Here is a 20,750-nt window from a genome sequence, read left to right as displayed (position 1 = left end):
CAATGTTCAATATTCAGTTCACACAGGATTGTACTTGCTACATTTTCAATATTTTTCTTTTTGCTAAATGTCAAAATGTCGAAACTTACTTGCCATAATTTTGGAGAAAATCGCTAATAAAAGATATATGTCAAAAAAGACACATCTTCACTAACTGATTAGCAAGCACTACAGAAAAGCTGCATATGTATCAAAAGATGGCCTAGTCGGCCATCACTGGAAAGAGAGGCCCATTGGACACACAAACTTTATATGCCCCAGTACAGGGGAATGCCAGGGCCAAAAAAATGGGAGTGGGTGGGTAGGGAAGTGGGGGGGGGAGTGTATGGGAGACTTTTGGAATAGCATTGGAAATGTAATTGAAGAAAATACATAAAAAAAAAAAAAAAGAAAAGAAAAGGAAATGTAAAGAAAGGTACTACTCTTTGTTATGCAACTGTGAAACAGTGCCTCTTAGTACCCAAGGAGCTAAAGGGATCTGCAACCCTATAGGTGGAACAACATTATGAACTAACCAGTACCCCGGAGCTCTTGACTCTAGCTGCATATGTATCAAAAGATGGCCTAGTCGGCCATCACTGGAAAGAGAGGCCCATTGGACATGCAAACTTTATATGCCCCAGTACAGGGGAACACCAGGGCCAAAAAATGGGAATGGGTGGGTAGGGAAGTGGGGGGGAGGGTATGGGGGACTTTTGGGATAGCATTGGAAATGTAATTGAGGAAAATACATAATAAAAAAATATTAAAAATTTAAAAAAAAGAAATTCACAATTCAAGAAACAATTTTAACAGTGGTCAAGTCCTTGTAATAGATACAAGCCTGTCAGTGACCGGAACTTGGGCTCCTCCTCCAGATCTTTCAGTAAAAATTCTGTTCTCAAGAACTACACAGAGTTTAATCCCAGCACTCGGGAGGCAGAGGCAGGCGGATTTCTGAGTTCGAGGCCAGCCTGGTCTACAAAGTGAGTGCCAGGACAGCCAGGGCTATACAGAGAAACCCTGTCTCAAAAAACCTTAAAAGAAAAAAAAAAAAAAAAGAACTACACAGAGAATAATATATTGTTATAGAAGCTTAGAATTAAAATCACATATTTAAAATAACTATTCCATGATGTTACTTGGACTTTCATATAATTCTCAAGGAAAATTGAAAATGTGAGGAAACCATTTGAAGTACACACATCAAAATTCATTTTTATTAGATATTTTCTTTATTTACATTTCAAATGTTATCCCCTTTCCTACTTTCCCCTCCGGGAATAAAATCATTTTCTAATTTTGGACATATATTGTCAATAATACAGTTTCTGTTATAATATGCTTTGATAGTAGAAATTGGTTAAGTATAATTAAATGTACATTTAAATAAATACTTTCAGCTAATGTTCTTATTTGGGCAGTCACTCTTTATATGGTATGATACATTCCATGAAGCCTCAAATTATACCTTGGAATACAAAAACATGCAGGAATTTCTTACAATTGTATTTACCAACAAAATGCAATCATGGCATGCTATTATTAGCATATTGTGATTTAATTTTTAAGTTATTCAAATAGTTATAGTATAAAACTAGGTACAGAAAGTCTACTTCTCATAGTATGTTACTTTATAATTAGTGAGAACATTGAACAGTTAGTATGAGTGCTGTTCTAATCAGTCAATTACTCAAACATGTTATATAGTATATAGCTTGAAATGTGTTTGAGAATACACATTTAAGAATTTACCCTCTGCCTCTTACTTTTTAATTATTATTTGTAATGACATGTCAACATTTTATATGTGATTACATGAGCCAATTATTAATAGACAATTACAAATTGCTTAGCTATAAATTATAAATTATAATGGTTCTTTTACTTTTCAATAACTGAAACTAAAAATTCTTCATTTTGAGAAATCAATATGAAAATACCTTGACAGAAAAGATTACCCATCCATTATCATCTGGATAATGTCCAATGCTCCTCCAAAATTGATTTTTCAGCAATGTCCTCCTGATGTAGTCTGACGGAATTGAAACAGAGAAGAATTAAAATGAATGAATGAAGGGGGGAACTATCTATGTTTAATTCCAGTTTCATCAGAAATCGATTAACTAGCTGGCTTTAGGTCCAAAAGAATTAATTTTCCTCGGTCTCCAGTATAATTAACAACAGTATGCCCATCTCCCCAAATATTCATTAAACAGTCAGTAACAATATGAAATTCAAATTAAAATTGGGTAAAAGATTAAATAGAAGTAATCATCTCTGAAAAGAATCATACTCCATCTGAGATGGAATCATTTGAGCAATACAAAATATGGAAATACATTTTGTGTTACATTTAATTATCATTAATTCCAGAACTGCAAGCTGGCAGCTATTTTAGGCTCGTTACAGGGATTGAAATGCACTAGAATATTAATAGGAATCTATTCCCATTGGAATAATGGGACTGTGTTTCAATGTTAAATGATATTTTAAAACATCGTTTAGATTTCCATTAAATACTTAGGTTTTAAATCACAATGCATACTACAGAAAAGTGACTGACAGAGTGCTTATTATGTGTTCAACATAAACAAACAGAAATATCTTCTGATTGGTAATTCTAAAAAAAAGCTTAAGATCCTTTAGGGAGTTATACTATGACTTCTATTTTTGTTATAAATTTTAGTACTCTTGATTATTTTGAAAAATAAATAATTTTATCTGCTTTATTATAAAGGAATTCTCAAGGCAAAATATAAAACCATGTTGAAATACAGAAAATGCGGTTTTTCTACCTTCCTTTCTCATGCATCCAAGATACAACCTTCATAATAATCCAACATGAATGGAATGAAACATGCATTACCCTATGTTTGAAAAGGACTACATATTTCACAGATCATGACAGAACTTACATAGTTCCTTTCAGGTGTTCCTGGATAAATGTCCGTGTTGACATGAGCTATTTTTCAAGGAAATTATTATAATTGTAATTTCAAATTTATTTTTTATACTAAGGGATATTTATAATAGCATTGAGCTAGTGCAAATTTATATTAAAATAATCTCAATCAGAATTATATTAAACAGTTAGAATACATATCATGAATACTTTTAAATATTTAAAATATTTATGCTATCTTTTGTTTCTTTCTTTACTTTTTCAAGACAGGGTCCCTCTGGTAGCTCTGGCTGTCCTTGAACTCAGTTTATAGACAAGACTGGCCTAGAATTCACAGGGATCCACCTGTCTCTACCCCCTAAGTAGTGAGATTAATGATTTGTTCCTAAAATGCTTGGCTTTATGGTTTCATTTAATCATACACATTTATAAATCATACTGTGTTTTATATTAGAATTTGAAGAAACTGTAAGACTTCCAATATTGGCCATCAATTTACTTTTGATAACTTCTAAAACATTTTTCAATAAAAGCTAGAATTAGGAAGCAATTGCCTCATTATAGTAAACATCATTTTGATGCCATAAAGTGTGTGAAAAATAAGCTTCGGAGAAGAAAATAAAGGAGGTGTGTTCTTATGTCTTGAGGTATGTGTATGCTTTCATCTAAGGTTATACATAGACCAGGATAGCAATGAATTGAGATGTACCCAAACAAAATGGTATGCTTCCTTAAATCACTATAAGTTTTATTTTGTAATTCTTTGGTAACTAGATGTCATGGTTTTGAATGTGTAACTTGTGGATAACTAAATAGAATTGCAGTATCAACATGATGAACACACTTGTATGTGAACAGTCTGAATGTAGAAATCTCTCAGAATTCTATAAAATGTAGTCTAGTTCTATAAGAAACTATATTGTATATAGATGATTTATAGATATAGATATAGATGCAGATGTAGATACAGATATATTATTTTACACATTACATCTCGCAATTTAAGATTGACTCATTCTTTTTGAAGACTACGAAAGTGTTGGACATTGGTGATGTTTCACACCTAAAATAACATATTGATAAGAGCAGCACATTTTAATAGTTGAAAAAAATTAAAATATAGTAAATGAAAAACTTAAAATAGGTGATCATTATAATAGTAATACAAATAGAAGCTGAATATCCTATAAATTAAAATTTTGATTCAGGGAGTCCAAATACCATCATTGATCAGCTGAACTGCCAATAATGAAATGAAGTCAAATACTCAAACTCTAGAAAGAGAATATATCAATTGACTGCATTGGAAAGGCAGATATTACAAAACTGAAGGAAACACTAGTGAAACAGGTAATATACAGAAAATACAGAGGAGCAGAGGCAGAGGTCAAAAGAGGCCTGCAGTTACACCTGAAGTTGCTGTATCAACAAGATTTTATCTTTTAAAGTCATCACACATCCTTTGACAGGAGGGGAGAACAGCAGGCAGCCACTTGTTAGTCCCTAAATGAGTGAATCATACTGTCAGCACACCACAAATATCACAAGACTACAGTGTCAGCAACTTTTCTCTGCATTTCCTCAACATCTCATAAACTCAGCACAAAGTATATTGGCTTCATAAAACTTTGGGGAAATTAAAACACTCACTGTTCTCAGAAAGGACAAGATGCATATTGTACTCTAAAAATATCAATAACAAAATATAAGAGAAACTTGACAAGTATTTTGTACATACTTGATATCTCATTTAACCCCTTGTCTTTGTTTTTTCACAACAGCATCTAAGATTATGTGAGATTTTTCAACCAAAAAATAATTTGCTTTCCTTTGAAATAACAATCTCTCTTCATATTAAAATATAATAAAATTTAACTAAGTCGCATGCACTCTAGGGTTTTCTTGAATTCACCATGTAGACAAAAATGACTTCTGATTCTACTCAATCTGCATTCCTAGTGAGTAGTATAGTAGTAGTGTGCTCTAAGTGGCTGTAACCCAGAGCACCCTGCAAACTAAACAAAGACCTTAACAGATGGTAAGTAATGCACATTTTACAATTGTGTTTAATGGGGTTACTGACTTTTAGAATTTAGTTTCTTAAGTATTTGAAATATAAAGCCCTTATGAATAATGTTGCTTGCAAATATTTTTCTCACATTCTGTAGACTTTTTGTTTTGAATGCAATTTCAGTTCTTGAACAGAAAGTTTAGTTTACTGCACTTCCACTTTGTTTTTCCTACCTCTGCTCAGCATCATATTAAAAAAAAAAAAAAAAAAACAGCATGCCAAAACCAAAGCTACTGAGCATTGTAATTTCAAGCCTTCGATAGTTTAAGATATAGTTTATTTTGAACTGAATTTTAAAAACAAAATAAAGATCCACTAAGCATATCAATGTCATTCATCATCAGTGATAAGGGCATAAAATGGAGGTACAATTACTATTCTATATATATTAAAATGGATATTACCAAAAATGTCAAGACACCAATAAAAAGGAAAAGGAAAGAAAAAAACTGTATACTTCATTGGTGGGGATGTGAGTCACACCTTTGAGGATGTAGTTAATTTCAAATGAGCTTCTGTTCAATCCAACAGTTCTGTCTGTGTATTTTTAAAAGGACAGAAAAATAGAAAGAGAAAGAGATGCATTCACTGTTATGATCAGTCAGCAAATATGTCTATGGTCAAGACATAGAATGAGGATTTGTGGAAATGAAAAATCAATAATTTTCCCTGTTATTTAGCCTTTGTAAAGAAGGAAACCTTGTAACAACATGGAAGAAATTTGTTTTGTCAATTCAAGAATGTAAGAAAAAAATAATATGAGGAAGTATTATGAAAGTCTGTATTTTCGAGATGTAATTGCCTTTGCACACATGAATTCACAGCAGCCATCTTTACCTATACAACATCTGCACAGAATCATGGCAGTTAAATTTATACCATGTAAGGGAGAAGTGCTTTAGTGGCATCAAACATAGCTAAAGGCAATTCACGGCTAATTAGGACATGATAGACACCTTTTGCGGGGGGGGGGGGGGGGACATACCTACCAGTTCCTACCAGTGAATTGCTCCACAATCACTTGCAAAAGTAGGATGCTAATTGGAATTCTACATGAAATATAGCAAACCAACAGCCAATATCAAATTAAATGGATAGATACATGTAGCGATCCCACTTAAATTGAGGCCAAGACAAGGATGATCACTCTACCCATATATATGTATATCTATATCTATATCTATATATTCAATATAATACTTGCAGTTCTAGCTATAACAATGAGACAACAAAAAGAGTTCAAGGGGATACAAATAGGAAAAGAAGAACTAAATATATCACTATTTGCAGATGCTAGTATGCCTGTTTATCCTTTGTGTAAAGGAAGGCTGCGGATTTATTTCAGTTATGTCCCACAACAGAAGAATAGGTACAGAAAAATGTGGTTTATTTAAACAGTGGAATACTACTCAGCTATTAAGAATGAAGACATCCTGAGTTGGTTTTCTTTCTTTCTTTCTTTCTTTTCTTTTCTTTTTTTATTTTATTTTATTATTTTTTTTTTTAGAGAAGGGTTTCTCTGTATAGTTCTGGCTGTACTAGAACTCACTTTGTAGACCAGGCTGCCTCGAACTCAGAAATCCGCCTGCCTCTGCCTCCCGAGTGCTGGGATTAAAGGCGTGTGCCACCACACCAGGCAGATATCCTGAGTTTTGCAGGTAAATGGATGGAAATAGAAAATATCATCTTGAATTAGCTAACTCAGACATAAAAGGGCAGGCATGGTATGTACTCACTAATAAGTGGATATTAGGAAAAACAAAAACAAAAACAACAACAACAACAACCAAACCAAACCAAACCAAACCATCCAAAACCAAAACCAGTACAGAATGATCAAGATACAGTCCACAGAACTCAAAAAATGTCAACAAGCTGAAGTGCCAAAGCGTAGATGACTCCCACTTGAGAGAGTAAAGAAAGCAATCACAAATTGGGAGGAAGGGAGGGAGGGAGGGAGGGAGGGAAGGGGGGAGGGACCTGGGAGGAAAATACACAGGGAGTATGAGTGTAGAGGAAAGGGGGAACCTATTCTTGTATTGGGTAAGGGAAAGGGACTGAGGCTCCAAAGGCCAGCAGGAAGAATTGAAACAGGCAACCATGGAAAATAGGAGGTTGGCAGGACCCTCCCGAATGCACCAGAGACCTGGGATGTGAAAGACCCTCAGGACTAAAAGGGACGGACCTTAGATGAAATGCTCAACAGTAGGGAGAGGGAAATTATAGAGCCTACCTCCAGCAGGAAGACAGGGCATCAAGTGAGACATGAGGTTGCCATCCTACAGTCATATCTCTGACCCATAATTGTTCCTGTCTGAAAGAATTACAGAGATGGAAATGGAGAGGAGCCTGAGAAAAAGCCAGTCCAGTGACAGGCCTAAAGTAAGATCCAGCTCAAGGGAAGGTCCTAAGGCTTCACACTATTACTGAGGCTAAGGAGCACTCACAAAAAGGGACCTATCATGACTGTCCTCTGACAGACTCAACAAACAGCTGAAAAAATCAGATGAAGATATTTTCCCCAATCAATGGACAGAAGCAGCTGACCCCTGTTCTTCAATTAGGGAAGGCTGAAAGAAGCTGATGAGAAAGGTGATCCTGGAGGAGGACCAGCAGTCTCGAATAATCTGAAATCTGAGATCTCTCAAACACTGGATAAACAGACAGCATATATCACATTATATGAGGCCCCCAACACATATACAGTAGCAGACTCTGGGTCTGTGTTCATTCAGAGATGGTGCACCTAATCCTCAAGAGACTGGAGGCCCCAGGGAGTTAAATGTCAGGTGGGATGGGGGTAGAGGAATCGCCATTGAGATGAGGTGGGGTGGGGAGGAGGTGTGGGATGTGGAGCAGTTGGAGGGTGGATGGAGGGGGCAGGGAATGGTATATGACATGTAAATAATAAATTAATTAAAAAAGTAAACTAAAATGAAAAGAAGTGCATTTAAAAAGAAAAACAAGTTCATTTTTTGATATACCATGACATCCATCACTCACTTGAGTCATTTTTAATGCAAATTATATAACAATTACAGAAACTAAGAACAGATCCAGAACTCAGATTTTGTGATTTTTATCTTCAGTTTGCAAACATCAATGCTATTACAAGGATAGTAAATAATATTCAATTATCATATTCCTTAACATCCTTCACTTGCCTTCACTTCTCGGATCACAATAATCTTTTATTCATCTCATGCTGCGTTTAAGTAAAGAAGAACAGATGAAAAATACATCTTGTAAGTTAATTTAATCCTGTGACATAGCTTTGATTTACTTTTATGTTTTATATCTTTTGGTAGGTAGAACATGTTTTTTTAGGCACAATAACTAGGTTGCTGGAAAATAGAGGAATAGATATTGGCTATAATTTACAAAATAAATTGTGAAATCCAGGTAAAAATGTAAATTAGGGAGACTTAGTAATCCTTACTCCACTTTGTGTGAGTTATGTCATTCACTTTAGACTTCTTCATCAAGGCAAATGTGTTATTGACTAAAGTTCAATAACTTTGGCTCAACTGAGAGATAGATAGACAGATAGATAGATAGATAGATAGATAGATAGATAGATAGATAGATGATAGATAGATAGATGATAGATAGATAATTAATAAGGTGGCCAATCATTAAATTAATAGTATTTACAAATGTTTGTCACTTCTCTGAAAATTATCTGGTAAAAACATTGTCACATGCTATGTAAATAAACAAATAATTTTTGCTTTTCTTTTTAATAACCTTATGAACAGCACACAAATATTAACCAAAGAATATCATCATTAATTTGCAATGAATACCTTCCTATATCAGTGGGTAAAATGAACAAGCCTTTTTTTCCTACTACCCTATTCCATAAATAACTGTAGACCCCAACATTTTTCTGAGGCATTAGTTTCTTATCCCACATAGAATTTTGCTATAGTCTTAAATTTGGTCATCATCTATACATGGGGCTAAAATTATTACAAATTGAAATCAGTGTTGGCAAGCCAAACATGAAAAGACAGAGACACAAATAATGGTTTAAATGATGGTTAAATATTCAGATATTATTGACAGTTAAAAAAATACTCTGTGATGGACTGGAAAGTGGATACCAGCAGCCCAAAAACTCATTATATCCACAACAGAAATCACAGACCATATGAAACTTAACAAGGAGGAGGCACCAAGTATGGATGCCTTAATTCTACTTAGAACTGGGAACAAAATATTCACAGAAAGTAGAGAAATGGAGGGACAAGTGAGGCAGATAGGAGGGGGAGGGAAAAACAGGGGACAGGATCAGGTACAGCAATAGACAGGAAAGAAGTCAAAAGGGTCAAGAGAATGAATAGGCATATCTAAGAGTGGAAGTAGGATAAACCACTAGAAAGTCCCAGACACCAAGGAAACAAAAGGTTCCCTGGACTCAACAAGAACCCAGATGCCCCTCAACAGAGGAATGGATACAGAAATTATGGTACATTTACACAATGGAGTACTACTCAGCTATTAAAAAGAATGAATTTATGAAATTCCGAGCCAAATGGATGGACCTGGAGGGCATCATCTTGAGTGAGGTAACACAATCACAAAAGAACTCACACAATATGTATTCACTGATAAGTGGATATTAGCCCAAAACTTAGGATACCCAAGATACAAGATACAATTTGCTAAAAGCATGAAACTAAAGAAGAATGAAGACCAAAGTGTGGACACTATGCCCCTTCTTAGAATTGGGAACAAAACACCCATGGAAGGAGTTACAGAGACAAAGTTTGGAGCTGTGATGAAAGGATGGACCATCTAGAGACTGCCATATCCAGGGATCCATCCCATGATCAGCTTCCAAACGCTGACACCATTGCATACACTAGCAAGATTTTGCTGAAAGGACCCAGATATACCTGTCACTTGTGAGACTATGCAGGGGCCTAGCAAACACAGAAGTGGATGCTCACAGTCAGCTATTGGATGGATCACAGGGCTCCCAATGGAGAAGCTAGAGAAAGTACCCAAGGAATTAAAGGGATATGCAACCCTATAGGGGGAACAACATGATGAACTAACCAGTACCCCAGAGCTCTTGTCTCTAGCTGCATATGTATCTAAAGATGGCCTAGTCGGCCATCACTGGAAAGAGAGGCCCATTGGACTTGCAAACTTTATATGCCCCAATACAGGGGAATGCCAGGGCCAAATGAATGGGAATGGATGGGTAGGGAAGTGGGGGGGGCGGTATGGGGGACTTTTGGGATAGCATTGGAAATGTAATTGAGGAAAATATGTAATAAAAAATATTAAAAATTAAAAAAAAAAACTCTACAGGTAGGGATGGAATTTCATGCCCCACTCTTCTCTCCATGCTGATATCAGTCACTAAATTCCTTATTGTCACTAAAAATTAATGTATTGCCCTCTTTCTTTATTAAATTTATTAATTAATGTTAAAAAACAAAACAAAAAAAAGATTCAAAAATTAAATTTCTGCAGTTCTCTTTGTTTCATAGTTCGTAACATTTTAAGTAGAAATATTTCACTTAAGGGCAGCTCATGCTTGCTGAGATCTTAACCAATCTTCTTAGAGTTGACCTCAGTATATCTAGTTTCCAAAGTGAAGGAATTACAGATCCTTGAACAGTGGTCATGTAGATAAATAGAAAGGCTCAGCAAGAACACTGGAGAAAGTGGAGTTAGAAAGGTGAAAAAGAAAGTGGACTGTTCTCAATGGGCAGTCAGTAACTAGAGGTTGGAGATGATCATGTTTCATGTTCTAAATTATCATATGAAGTTAGTTTTAAACAAGAATTGGAATATGTAAAATCATTAATAATTTAAAATTTTGTAATACATTTTGCTTCTTTACTAAAATGAAAAACCACTCTGCCTTTAAGTAAATCACATGACACATAAATATTAAATCTACAGAAATAATGCAGTGGTTGGGCAACCAGTGAATAAGGCATGTTTCCCTATTATTTATTAAAGATTCCATTATACTTGTGCTTAATTTAATCATCTTCTTAGCACTGTGGATTATTACCAGGGCCCTCTGCATCTCAAGCAAGCACCCTAGCACAGGGATACTTTCCCAGGCCCAAGTGTCCTTTGTATTTCACCAAAGTCACATAATTCTTATTATGCAATAAAAAAGAAGCCTAAATTTTCTTATTCTTTTTTTTTAAACACCCCTGATCTCTTTTTTTCTTCTCTTCCTCCTCTTTCACGCTCGGATCCTTTCTCCTTTCTTACATTATGAAAAGTGTTTTAAATCTCTACTTAGTTTAATCTCTGGCAAATAGCTCTGATTTTCTTTCTTTCTTTCTTTCTTTCTTTCTTTCTTTCTTTCTTTCTTTCTTTCTTTTTTCTTTCTTCCTCTCTCTTTCGTTATTTCTTTTCTATTTTTGACTTTCTATAATTTTGTTATGATATTGAAAATCAAGAGAATTTCATGTAAATATCCAGATGTTAGAACATCTGGAAACTCCCTGCCATGTGCAGATATGATGCAGAATTGAGGCTAAGCTTTCCTAGGACCATCTAAATAACCTTCCCTCCCTAGGATTCAGTGGAGTTTGCAATGTCTGAAGCTCATTTATTAGGTCCCTTTCTAGATCCAAGGTGGTCCCAGTTCAGTTGAAGGCATGTGTCCTTTGCTTCTCTCTCCTTCCAACAGGAGAGATATTCAGAGAAAAGTGTTGCTGAAGGATGCAAGCACACGAGGCCAGCATGGTACTTTGTTCCTGAATGTCACTCTGGGAGGCCAGAAGTTTGTCCTTCAGGGGACAGTTCACAATGGGCTATACCATGCCATTCTCATCCTTGAGGATATTTTCACCTTTGACTTTGGCGAGCAGCTCCTCGAGGCTGTGGAGGTGATATTTTGGGGACACAAACTCAAACAGACTGTTCACAGGATGATGAGCTGGACAAAGTGTTTCTCTATTCTTTCTAGGTGGCACACGTCTTGTTTCCCCTCCCAGGCCACATTGGCCAGAGGCAGACAGAACAGATGTAACATCTTTGGGGCTGCCTGACTTTGTACTTGGTGCCACTGCAGGATGAACACTTCATTATGCCAGCCCCATGGCTGTCACTGCACTTGTAGTAGCCATGCCTGTGACATTTGTGACATTCTGATGACAAGAGGAAATACCCATTCACTGACTCTGGACTCACTGAGGTCTCCTTTTGATACCCGGAGATGGTTTACTGCCTCAGCTCCTGACATATAAGGTTTCCAGCTGTAGCAGTGCATGAAGCTGAGCAGGGGCCACCTGGGTCATCAGAAGAACATTGCTGTGTTTCAGGACTGAAGACCAACATGCAAGCTCCTGGGACTTCCCGAGGACTTCTAAGGGCAGGAAGAAGACCTGCCTTTCATGTCCTTGAAGTTGTCACTCACAGCTAGGCAGTATCTTTTGGAACTCATCCAAGGGCATCACAGGACTCTCAACTCAAAGCTGAGGTCAGCCATATCTCAGAGCCAGAACAGGAAGGAAACTTCAAATTTCACCTGCACAGATGCTCCAGACTTCTTTATCTTCTTTATCTCCAGGATTCTTCTTGACAGTTACAAAATTAATACCCTTCTGCTACTTAATGATTCATTATGTATGTGTAACCAGTATCTGGATTTCTGTAGATTCTGATGCTTTGAAATAAAATTTAAAATAAATAAATACGAAGCAAACTTTTAAAAATACACTGGACTATTGCTTTGGGTTTTCAAGTAATCATAGTAAAAATGCTTTGCTGGCTGATTTCATGTTATGGACTGGATACTTTTCTCCATGCACAGTCATAAAATTCCTTTGCCATTTTTTCAATTACCAATAAAACTTGTCAGAGAGCCATGCTCAAAAGTGAGTCGTTAGCTGAAGTCAGCTCTTTTATTTATATTTATTAGACCCTGCAGTACCTTTGGCATTTAATATCCCAAACAAGATGTCAGCATCCAAATAATTATCTATTACCCTAATGTCACATAATGTTCGGAATAATTTCATTCACTGCTCCAGATATAACCTATTTAGCCAATTCTAAAAAGAGCAAAAGCTGCTCATTTTCTGTCATAGACATTATTCTCGGGAAAAATCTGTGATGTAATAAATTACAATGATACCTGATGTTGAGTAAGCATGAAAAACATGTTTTTTTGTTTTGTTTTGTTTTTGTTTTTGTTTTTTTTGTTTGTTTGTTTTTTACAAATGTGTGTTTATAAGAAAACCTAAAGGTTTGGTTGATTCACATGAGTTAAGCAGGATTTTTACTCTTATTTTAATTTTTTTTTGCTGCTATATTACATAGTACAAAGGATTCTAATGGAAAACAAAAAATTAAAATACCTACTCTAAATCATTACTGTTAATGACAAAAATTATGATATCTATATTATAAAGCACTTGAAGCCAAAAATAATAAAGAAAAAGAAATAAAATAAATAAGAAAATATATATAAAATAAGGACTCTTGCAAAAGAAAAATAATGGTGATATGTCATTACCAGGATTAAAGTGGTCAGAGGTATCACAAATCCTATATGATTTCCACACTGAAAGCAAAACTCATGAATTCCATGGAACACTATCCTTTTCTATTCACCTCATATATGAGTGGTTTTCTGGTGAGTAGAATGTATTTGCTTTCCCATGAATGTCAAAGAATCAGAGACCTGAAAGAGAAGGTCTGATACCAGTTCTGTCTCTTTTATGAACATATAACATTGGAGAAAATAATTTATTTATATACATCAAAGTTTTTACCTTTTGACAATGGTGGATTATGAGATTCAAAAAGCTAGTAACCTCTAGGTAGCCAGAAATAAATATGTTGAAGCGAGAGCTAAGTCAAAGTCTGGTTTTAACTGATCATGTCCCCATATGTTCTCTGAACAATCCAGGTTTCTGGCACCAACAGTGACAGTCAGTAAATTCATTATAAGTAGTAGCTTTGGAATACAGTGTAGATCTCTGGGCATAGACAAGCTATGAAATTCACATGTACCTTAGTAAACCAGTGAGTTTATTAACGAACTTAAGGTTGTTTCTTTCTCAGATTAAAGAAGCAAATTTTGTAGAAGAAGCCTCATGTGCAACTGTCTCTTAAAGAACTTTTCATTTACATTCTATTTGGATTGTCTTAAGATGTATGTCACCTAAGATATCCTACACTCATCTTGTATCTTCATTTGAGTGCAATTTCCTAAAAAGCAAAATATTTAAGCCTCTCATCTAGTGAAGTTTCCAGGCTAACTAATATATTTTGTATACACAATATTCCTGAGTCAGAGCCACTTTCTTTCACCTTGAGCTAGTTACTCCTGTTTCTTCTTTTTCTCCCCTTATTAGCTGCATGACTTCCATCTGTTAAACAAATAAAATAATGTAAAAACATGGGAAGAAAATGAATGGTCCACACAGAGTTCTAAATATTATTTTACTAATTATTATCTTAAAAATCATTAGGAAAAGATAGTGTTGGTAGTTGTGAACACCTTGAGAATTTACCTAGAACCTTCTGAGTGAGTTATGTAGTAACTTTGCTGTTTGGACAGAATTATACACATACACGAGGCTTGTCCACCCATAAATGTGAGCACAATTACAATCAACTATGGAGCCATGCTTTATTAAACTCCAGTTATTACAGGAAGGCTTTTACTGTACTAATGCAATGTACTTTTCTATTGGTTATTTTATTTATCTACATATAAAATATTATCTCCCTTCCCAGTTTCCCCACCACAAACACCATACAGCCTTCCACCTAACCCCTCTCCCTGCTTCTGTTGGAGTGATCCCCTAATGCCCACAGATGCCTGCCTCAGTGCCCTAATATTCCCCTATGAATTTTCAATTTAAAAATTTTGGATGAGTTCATAGAGACAAGATTTATCACAAAGGTAAAACTTTGACTTAGAAATGTCTGATGATGTTAACAAAGAAACCTATACTACCATTCTGGACAAATGCTGTTTATTTAGATATTTCAATGATAATGAGAAATTTCTTACAAATTATTTTACTAACTTAAGTACATGACACCATTCTACTGGAAAAAAAAGTCTTTTTTTAACAAATAGCTTCAAATTTCTTATTGTACCATATAAGAGAGATAAAACACTAATTACTTTAAATAGTTACTAGAATATTTCAAATAGAAGACTTCTGACTATTGTACATTATTTAAATTTTAATAATAGCTATGTGCCAGCTTATAAAAGTTAACAGTTAACTAAGTAAATGATGTGCTAGTTTAAACACTGTCCATCAAATGAAAATAATATACATTAAAAATAAAAGCATGTAGAAAGGATTTGGGGGAAATATTGTTTGAGTATTTGAAAGGAATCAGGTAGAAAATAAATTATTTATAAAGCCCATTTTGTCCTATTTAACATAAAATCAAACTTTAAAAACTCAGTATTCAAACATACAAAGAATTAAGTTTCCCTGAACTAAGTAAAGAACACTGAATTTGACACTTTTGGACATACAAAACAAGCTTGAAATTTTTAATGTCAACATTATTTTCTACACATTTCAGAGATCTCTCTGCACTGCAAACCACTTTTCCCCAATTTGGAAAAATCAAAATAGAAAATTTGGAATTTTGGGCACTGACATAACATTTTCTATTCTTTAAGAATAATTTTAGTACAGGGGAACGCCAGGACCAAAAGGTGGGAACATGTGCGTAGGGGAGCGGGGGGGGGGGGGGTATGGGAGACTTTTGGGATAGCATTGGAAATGTAATTGAGGAAATATGTAATAAAATATTTTAAAAAAGAATAATTTTAATGTTGGTTAAGTGTATAGACAGGACATCCCTTTTATAGTTTTGATGGTGAGGACCCCTTGCTATTCTATTCTCTCTTACACAATTCACAACTCTTTTCTTCCTCTTCTTCTTCTTCTTCTTCTTCTTCTTCTTCTTCTTCTTCTTCTTCTTCTTCTTCTTCTTCTTCTTCTTCTTCTTCTTCTTCTTCTTTTTCTTCTTCTTCTTCTTCTTCTTCTTCTTCTTCTTCTTCTTCTTCTTCTTCTTCTTCTTCTTCTTCTTCTTCTTCTTATGGTTTAGAGCTTTGTTGTAGAAAGGCAGAGAGAAAGAGAGAAGGTAGAAAGAGAGAGGCCAGACATGGCCACATGGAGAGAGGGGGGAAGGGTAGAGAGAAAGAAGGCTAGAGAGTAAGAAAGGTGAGTGATAAAGAGAGCCATAACTCTTTTCTAATAATAAGGGAAATGGGCTTATTCTACAAAATATCCCACTATTATTACCTCAAGCATTCCAATTCATCATATAAGAATGAAAAACCTTACAAGTTCTCAAGAGATCCCTTGGAAGATATGGTGACTTCATTTAATACAGTATTCTGCAGAAGATACTGCATCAGAAAATGAAATAAAGAATTCAAAAAAGACCAGGTGGTGGTGTTTCACACCTTTAATCACAGTGCTCAGGAGATAAAGTCAGGCAGATCTCTATACGTTCAAGGCCAGTCTAGTCTATGAAGTGAGTTCCAGGATAAACAAGAGTTGATACACAGAGAAACACTGTCTCAAAAAATAAATAATAATTCAACAAATAAGATTGAATATAAAATGGTGGACTCCAGTTAAAATTATTGTACAGATACCAGTCGGTTAATTGCAGTACAAGAGAGACACATTAGGAGTTACTAACAGGAAAATTTGAATGTATAGTTTATGATAATTTCATATACTTTTCAACATTTTTCTGTAACTATAAAAATGGTTCTAAACTAAGAATTATTTAAAAATCAATTCAGTTTGCTCTTCTCTAAAGTTTTCCCAAGCTTAGAAGCAGTCATAAGAATATATGTTGGCAAAATTCCTGAAATATGCATAAACTTCATTAATGTCCCCATATAAAGTGCTATAAATTTTTAACCTAATATTTGTCTTTCATTTGCCCAAGGCTTCATGTCAATTACCTAAAAGATGCTTAAAATGCTTATGAGATACCATTCATGTTTTCTAGTAGTCAATTATAGGCAACATTACAAATTTAACCAGTTGGAATTTTTACAGTTTGCAATTATGGTCTGGACAAGGTTGCAATAAGAGCAGAGAATATACATCTTAATCTATGTGTAAGGGGCCACATAGACATTTTGGAAGGGATGTTTGTAAGTTTCTTCTTGAAAATATATAAAATTATTTAAGCTCCAATGGGAGACAGCATTATATAAAATGAATCCAACGGATAACACTCAATAAAAAGAAGGAATATGTACCAAGTAGGATCTCAGTTGTCTATTAAATCTATGTACCTAGGGGATAGATAACAGTCTCAAATATATGTGCTGTTAAATAACTTACATATGGTTTCTATATTATAATTGAAGATTACCTACTCTGTAAACATGTTATCACCTTTTATCTCTTCATATAAATTGCTTTTATTGTAAAATTCATCATTAAATATATTCCCTATTGAGTTATGATGTACTTGTTTAGCATGAGAGATTTAATAAAATCTTTGACTAATAGCTTCATATTATTGCAACAATTTCTTTTAGATCAGGTTTCAGAGTGACTGCTATGAAGAAAATGCATATAACATTTTTCTCTTTGAAAGACTATGAACTAACCAGTACCCCCCAGGCCTCCTTGGAACTAAACCACCAATAAAAAAGAAAGAAAGAAAGAAAGAAAGAAAGAAAGAAAGAAAGAAAGAAAGAAAGAAAGAAAGAAAGAAAGAAAGAAAGAGAAAAACAAAAGAAACATGGTGGAATTTGTGGCTCTAGTTGCATATGTAGCAGAGAGTTGTGGCCTAGTTGGTCATCAATGGGAGGAGAGGCCCTTGGTTCTGTGAAGGCTCTAGGCCCCAATATAGGGGAATGCCAGAACCATGAATGGGAGTGTGAGGGTTGGGTAGCAGAGGGTCACGGGAGGGGCTAGGGAATTTTTGGAGGGGAAACAGGAAAGGGGATAATATTTGAAATGTAAAAACAGAAAATATCTAATAAAAAGAACTCTAAAAAAAGAAAAAAAGAATATGCTAGGTTTGTTTTCTTGGATTCTTGCAAACAGAGAAAATGCCAGGACCAAATGGAAGTAAGCAGATGTCACTCATTATTCATCAAATACACTCTTCACTATTTTCTCCAAGAGTAAAACAATGTAGAAAGTTAGTTTTGCATAAATTTCCCATACTACTTTAAAGTCCTTGAAGCACCACATCACCACCCACCTCCCCTATATAAAAACAATAAAGGAACAAGAACCTTCAGCAGTAGCTAAAACTACAACTCCTTAAGTCTTAATCTAGACAGCCTTTCTCCATCACACATGCTTGCTCTCCCTCCATGTTCAAATAAATGTTCAGTGTCAAAACATAGCTCTTTTCTAATTGTAATTCCTTGATTACGTTAATAAAGAAGAGCACTGTGAAGATGCACCTCACAGTGAGGAGAAAATTTCACCCACTAAGTAACACATCCCCTAGTGTGGTGATTAAATTAACAGTATTGTAACTGAATATGAGGAAATTGTTGGTTTGGGAAGCTTTTCTTATACACTATCTCATTAAGTGGTCACAAGCTTTCTAGGGAAAGATCTTACACTTCTTTTGATTTAAATTACTTCAACAGTAACCTTTATTTTGTTAATGTTTATTTAACGAATGGAAACCGCAATAAATCCTTGATAGAAAACATCTATACAGGTATATGTGCAGTTATATTTTATGTTTTTTGGATTTCTGGAAATTTCTTGATGTTAGTCCCAATATAACCTCCAAAAACAATTTTTGTTTGGTTTTGAACATAGCATTTAATGACAAATACAGATTCCAATCTGTCATGGTGTAATTATGTCCACACATCTGTAATTACTTAAGGAAGATCAAAGACCAACTCTGGATCCACAATGAGTCCAAAACCATAATGGGATATATAAAGCCATGCCTTAGAACCTGAAAACAGTATTAGGCAGCATACTTTTTTATTTAGTCTGCTTGGTTCCAAGACAAAGGACCTGCCTTTGTTCCTTAGAACCCTTGTGGCAGATGGAGACCTGGTTGTTTTCTATGCACCATGGTATATGTGTACCAACAAACACAAGCAAATCCACCTATCCACCTAATTCTTTTAAACCAATATTAATAAATGCCTTTATCTTGTTGAGAATAAATATTGACAACAGCTCATTGAGAGAATATTATAGTTATGTAAATAAAAATGTCTAGATTATATAGATTAAGTGATGAGCATTTTTAGTAACGTGATAGAGTATGCTTACCAATCTGCATCAGAGCTTAGATCTGCATGATATTAAATATATAGTTTCCTAAGAATTTCCTTTTTGTTAGATTCTTGGTATTCAAGAAGTCCTTACTATAAACAGCACCTCATATTTTGCTATGGGTTGAACACTCTAATCAATAGTACTGTATTCAAATATCTAAGTACTGTCATTTCTTATCCAATGCTACAGAGGTTCAAATTCTGTTTACATTGATCTTTTGTCATCCTCCTCCAAAGTTGAGATTTCTAAGTATGTTATTAATTAGTAACACTTTGACTATAATCCTGTTCAAATAGCATACTTTGAATAATCAGTTAGTCTATATGAAATAGATCAAATAGATTTTTACACTGTCTAAATTGATTAAATTATTGGTTTAGTATAGTTGTTACTAGACCGAACAGTTCTAACTGACTTGTATTTTTATTGGCCTCTAAGTGTAGCTTATGGTTGTTGAATTTCTTAAGATTAACAAAGCTCAGAACACACAAAACATAACAGGGTATATGGTAAGCATGACACTGCTCTGAGTCATGTTATTTTCTGTGTCAAAGACTGGCAGTCACATTCCAGGAACAATATGAAATTGATGGTATGCATGGAACAAAATGGGTATAGCTATGCTGAGAGATGGGGTATTGCCAGGTCTTAAAACTTTCTCCTTTAGAGGCCCTTGTTGTTGCGAAGATCATATGCCCCAGTACAGGGGAATGCCAGGGCCAGGAAGTGGGAGTGGGTTGGTTGGTGAGCATGGCAAGGGTGTATAGGGGGCTTTGGGGATAGCATTTGAAATATAAATGAAGAAAATATCTAATAAAAAAAATACTCCCGCCTTTGACTTGTTCCAGTGAGTCATGTCATTGACTCAAAACTTTCCTCTGAGCCCAAGTGGACCAGTTAACAAGATCTTATAGCAGCCTTTATTGGAATTTTGTTGGCTTTCCCTCTCTCTCTGGTTCTTTATTTGATTGCATTTAGGTTTTTTTTTTTAATGATGTCTGAACAATTAGCATAAAAGCAGCATTGTTCACCTGCAGCCATATGAAAACTTCCTTGTTACAAGAAGAGAAGGTCAAGCCCTCTCCTGTTTTGAAATATGACTTCAGTTAATGAATCAAGAGAAAAAGATAAATGACTGATTTTTAAAAAAGAACTTGACAGTTCTTGATTGATTTTTAACATACGTATTTAAAATCTTAATCTCTGTTAATTCATGTGATTGCTCCCACACTAGCAGACTGTTCTGTGTGCTTGCCAAATAGGAGTGAAACTAGTCCTGGAGTTGCCCTGGCTAGTTGGGATTGGTATCAAAGTCCTGGGTGTTCCCAGCTTCTGTATCCAGAATAATTAGCATACCTGAGGCAATAAGAAGACCTAAAGAGTCTAAGTACCTCAGTTTCTTCTATTCCTAACGGGGAAGGAAGAACTCTTGGAGTAGAGGAAAAGGCAAGCAAGGTTGGAGAAGAGTCTTTTAGTCATATAGTGATAGAAACATATTGCTTGGTGATGAGGTCTTGCTTAGAGGCTGTCT

General features: G+C 35.0%; 1 pseudogene; it reads right to left on the bottom strand.

The window, feature by feature from the left end:
- Positions 1 to 11,581: 11,581 nt before the first annotated feature.
- On the bottom strand, positions 11,582 to 12,426 carry LOC110295903 (protein SSUH2 homolog pseudogene; annotated as a pseudogene).
- Positions 12,427 to 20,750: the final 8,324 nt, after the last annotated feature.

Source organism: Mus caroli, unplaced genomic scaffold (assembly GCF_978045245.1).
Source record: "Mus caroli unplaced genomic scaffold, Mus_caroli_1 scaffold_1, whole genome shotgun sequence".
NCBI lineage: Eukaryota > Metazoa > Chordata > Mammalia > Rodentia > Muridae > Mus > Mus caroli.
The sequence above is the reverse complement of the archived record's forward strand: the minus strand, read 5'-3'. Positions and strand labels throughout refer to the sequence as shown.